The following is a 5,000-nucleotide window of genomic DNA, read 5'->3' as shown; positions in this document are numbered from 1 at the left end:
CAACAACAACAACAACAACAACAACAACAACAATAATAATAATAATAATCATAATAATAATAATAATAATAGTAATAATAATAATGATAATAATAATAATGATAATAATAATAATAATAATAATAACAACAACAGTAATAAATCCCAGTCGGCCGAGCAAAGGCGAAGACCCAGTCTGTTAGCTGCAGAGTATCCACTCGGAATTCCCGTAGCAATGTTGGAAATTAAAACGCTGTGAAAATACTTGAAGAGGGTCATTATCCAAAAATACTAGAACTTCTACACCACGACCGATACACCGGAATAGCCCGTCGTTGATGATGCAATCCCTGTATCTCACCTCGGTGAGAAGTGTGTGGGATTATGGTCGAGTTTGATTTCTTTCTTTTTTTCGTGAAGCTGTGAATGTAGACGGAAACTGGTTTAATCACCTCAGACGTAATGATAAAACTTTTCTAGAATACACACACACACACACACACACACACAGACTCACAAAGGCATAAATCCTCTCCCACCCATTTCATCCCCACATACTCCACTCCCATTCACCATTCCTCCCTCCCTCTTTTCTTGGCTTCTCCTGGACGACGGGTCACCCCTGCATCTCACCCACTGCCCTGGGTCAGAAGCAATGTAGCAAGACACAGCACATCCACAGCAAGGCCACTTCATTTAATCGGCGACACCCCCCCCCCTCTTCGTCCCCTCATGCAGAATAAGAGAAGACAAGGCGAAATCCTTTTGGACTATTTCAAAATATCATTCTCACATACTCCCCCTTCCCCCACCTATCACCTTCCATGCATCACAGCATCATCCATAAACACCCTTTTCTCCACTCACCCCTATCTTCTGTCTTCTCCTTTCCACCTCTGCCTTCCACACCTATTTCACTAATCTTTCTTCACTCATTATTTCCATGTGTCCAAACCATCCCAATACTCCTCCTCACCTTTTCATTTCTTAATCTATCCATCCCAGTAAACCCTACCATACTTCTGAGGCATTTCATCTCAAACACATTTAAACTCTTCCTATAAGCACCTCCCTACATTCTGTCCGTTTCCTCTTTCTCCATATGTCCTAAACTCTCAACATGCCTTTCAAAGAAAAAAAAAATCTAATATCCCCCCACTCTCAACCCTTAGAACATGTACATCCAAAACTCTTCCTACTCTTCTCCTGGTTACCACTATATAGTCCATTGAAACCCTATCTACCACCCTTCCATCCACCACCCTCTCCCATGTGTACTTATGCTTGACTTTCTTTCTAAACATTGTATTTGCTATCATGAACTCCCTTTCTAGACATATTTCCACCATTACCTCTCCACTAAAAATTTTCCTGGAACTCTACACTTCCCAACCACTCCATCTATTAGTTCATCTCCTACCCTAGCATTGAGATCTGCCAATACTACTACACTGACATTTCTCTCTAAACCCTCTATGCACTCCACCACACGTTTACTTATTTCTTCACTTACTAGTATAGCCACCCCTTCTCTCCCTCGTCCTCTCTTCACTCCTGATACCCTCCTAACTACACTCCCAAACTCAAATTTGCCCTTCCCTTTCAACTTAGTTTCACCCAATGCCAACACATCCATCTTTTTTCACAAATATACTGTCTATATCTTCCTTTTTAACCTCATCTGTACCACAATCACGCACATTAAAAGACCCAAACCTTAGGGTTCTGACTAGAAAACTTCTCCCAGACCCTCTTATTGCTCTGTTGTTGTTGTTTTTTAATGAATATCCCCTTTGGGGCTACAGAGAGTAGGATACCTAGTCATATCCCTGTCCTCCCCCCCCCCCTTTTTTCGCCTTTTACGACTCAAGTGGGAACAAGCTGTGGCAGTATTCTTTCTCCCCTATCACAAGGTTCGGCGAAAAAGATAATGAATATTCAGAGAAGTGGTAAAGTATAGTATCAAGAGTGGGTGGACAGCATAACGGAGTGGCATTCCCAGAATAATAAAGTAGCATCATTTCTCTATCACAGACAAAATAATATGTGGCTCTGGTCCGTATGGGCGCCCCATATAAACCCTAAAGTATCAACTACATACTACTGAGCATCTTTTAACCCCGCAATAACGTGCATCCAATACCCCCAAACGGAGGTATTGGATATATATATATATATATATATATATATATATATATCTATATATATATATATATATATATATATATATATTTTTATATATATATATATATATATATATATATATATGTGTGTGTGTGTGTGTGTGTGTGTGTGTGTGTGTGTGTGTGTGTATACAGTATATATACATATATATATACTTTTATATATATATATATACATATACACATATATATGTACATATATATATATATATATACATATAAATATATATATATACAGTATATATATATATAGATATATATATACAGTATATATATATATATATATATATATATATATATATACATATACATATATATCTATATATATATATATACATACATAAATATATATATATATATATATTCATACACATATATATATATATATATATATACAGTATATATATATATAAATATATATATATGTATATATATATATATATATATATATATATATATATATGTGTGTGTATATATATAAACTAAAAACCCACTGTTGATTGGATATAAGAAAAGAATGGAAAATACTATTTCCGTATATTTCGATCACTTGCTGTGATCCTCTTCAAGCGGAATACGTATTGCGCTTGAAGAGGATCACAGCAAGTGATCGAAATATATGGAAATAGTTTTTTCCTTTCTTTTCTTATATCCAATCAACAGTGGGTTTATAGTGTATTTATTAATGTGTTACAATATTACTGGACTCCCTAAAATCTGCCGTTGAGTTTATTGATATCCTGAAGACTACGGCGCCCGACGAAGATATTGCCTCTCTAGACGTGTCCAGCCGCTTTACCCATGTTCCCGTTCAGGAAACAATTGGTATTATCCTGGATACAGTCTATAGATCTAGCCAGGACCCCCTCCCAATCCCTGAAGTTTTATTAAAAGAAATGCTATCTGCTTGTACTATGGAGGCCCCTTTCCTTTCTCATAGAGGGGAGCTCTTCCGCCAGGTTGATGGTGTTGCTATGGGATCGCCTCTTGGTGTTCTTTTCGCCAATATGTACATGGCTGCAGTTGAATCAAGGACCTTCAATAATCACCGGAAGCCGAAGATCTACGCTAGGTATATTGATGATATTTTTATTACCACCAAAGAAAGTGACGATGCTGAGAAGCTAGCTAACGCCCTTCAAGCCAATTCAGTCCTCAATTTCACTATTGAAAGTAGTAACAATAAGACCCTTCCCTTCCTTGATGTCCTTGTTGAGAGGAATTCGAACCATTACGCGACATCTGTCTACACGAAAGCCACCAACGTGGGACGCTGCCTAAATGCAAGGGGAGAATGCCCACTGCAATACGTGGAAGGCCGTCCATACCGAACTGGAGCGTGTAAGACAGATGTTAACTAATAATGGTTTCTCTTGTGATCTCATTGAGGATGTCATAAGGAGGAATATGGAAGAATTCCACACACAAACCCAGACCACTGACGATAAAAAGAAACATATTACACTATATCATAAAATAGACTATGGAACGGCCTACAGACAGGAAGTAGACACTCTCCGAAGGATTATCAACGATGGAGTTGTACCAAAAGAACCCTACGAGAGAGTTTTGCTGAGAGTCTCCAGCCGTCCCAATCTGGTAGCCTCCTTAATAATGAAAAACAACACCACCCCTGTAGGACCCAAGGAATCGAAAACCGGCGTAGTCTACAAATTTAAATGCTCTGAAGAGGCATGCAAGCCCCTCGACATGAGCTACGTCGGACACACGATGACCACCTTAAGAAGGCGACTTCTAGCACACCGAAATAACGGAGCTATTCACCAGCATTACATTGACACACATGACAAGAAGCCGCGCTTGGAAGACCTCATCAGGGACACCGAAATAATTCACACAGACTCTAATTACGGACGCTTAATAATTGACGAGACAGTTAGTATTACTTTACAGCAGCCTACATTAAACGTCCAGAAGTCATCGGATCATGTCCTCCCTTCCAATAGAAAAAACAGACCCGCACACCGTGACATTTGCCCACTGGAAGTTTCATGACGACAAGACGTGACATTAGCTCCCCGTAGGTCCCGGCGAGAGGGTGCATCTAGACATTTGCTCACCGGAAGTGACAACCCGACAAGACGTGACATAAGCCCATCGTTGGATTAGGGCCCCCTTCCTGGCCCCGCCCACCCGCATATTCCCACCAATCATATTCCACCATTTTTATTTCTTCTCTGTTGTTTGTACGGCCCACGGGCCTTTATATTCTAATGTTTTTCACATTTGTAATCAGTTTTACCCTGAAGACGACCATGTGAAATGGTTGAAACAGCTGTCGGTATAATGGAAAACCACTCTGACGACTTTCGTACTTTCCTCCAGAGTTTGAACCATGAAGAGAAAATGATACTTAGAAAGTTAGAGAAATGTTCTCTAAAAATCATTGATGCCACTTGTGCTTTAGCATTCAACAGTAATATATATATATATATATGTGTGTATATATAATATATATATATATATATATATGTATGTATGAACATAAAAATGAAAGACAGCAAAAGACTATAAAGCCTACACTAGGCAGTTCCATGTCCATTACCATCCATCATCCCCATCCATAAAGTTACCTAAACTTATCTTGAAACAACCGATAATTATAATTTTAGCACTCACCACATAGTTACTAAGTTCCATTTGTTATCCATTCTATTGGTAAGCCAGTTCTTGCATATTTCCTTCTTAGATATAAAATTGTCCAATTTAGATCCATTACTGCAAGTTGTCTTAATATGATGACCTTATCTGCATGACCTTTGTTAAAGCCCTTGACCAACTTGAACATCTATATAAGCCTGTCTTCGTAAGGTAAAT

This window comes from Oratosquilla oratoria, chromosome 4 (genome assembly GCF_046742065.1).
Source record: "Oratosquilla oratoria isolate Oo_2021 chromosome 4, ASM4674206v1, whole genome shotgun sequence".
In the NCBI taxonomy this organism is placed as follows: domain Eukaryota; kingdom Metazoa; phylum Arthropoda; class Malacostraca; order Stomatopoda; family Squillidae; genus Oratosquilla; species Oratosquilla oratoria.
Note: the sequence above shows the minus strand (reverse complement) of the source record.